Genomic DNA, 287 nt, shown 5'->3' with positions numbered 1-287 from the left:
TCCTGAAAATCGGATTTCAAAATCACTGACTATATCATGTATTACCATCAAAACATGGACAAAGTCATGACCATGTCGAAAAGGACGAAAAAATCGGTAATGACGTGATATGTGACCCTATAGACGGCTTCGTTTATCTCTCAATAATCCATTTCCCAGCGACGGACCCCTTTATATAGTGCCGTCCTGCTTGAGTTGCCAGTTACGAAATACTGAATGAATAAAAAATATTTTTTGCCTACCTCATTTTATTACATTATGAGTATGTCTTTCGCATAATGATGATG

Source organism: Penaeus monodon, chromosome 32 (assembly GCF_015228065.2).
Source record: "Penaeus monodon isolate SGIC_2016 chromosome 32, NSTDA_Pmon_1, whole genome shotgun sequence".
NCBI classification, from domain to species: domain Eukaryota; kingdom Metazoa; phylum Arthropoda; class Malacostraca; order Decapoda; family Penaeidae; genus Penaeus; species Penaeus monodon.
This window is presented reverse-complemented; position numbering follows the sequence as displayed.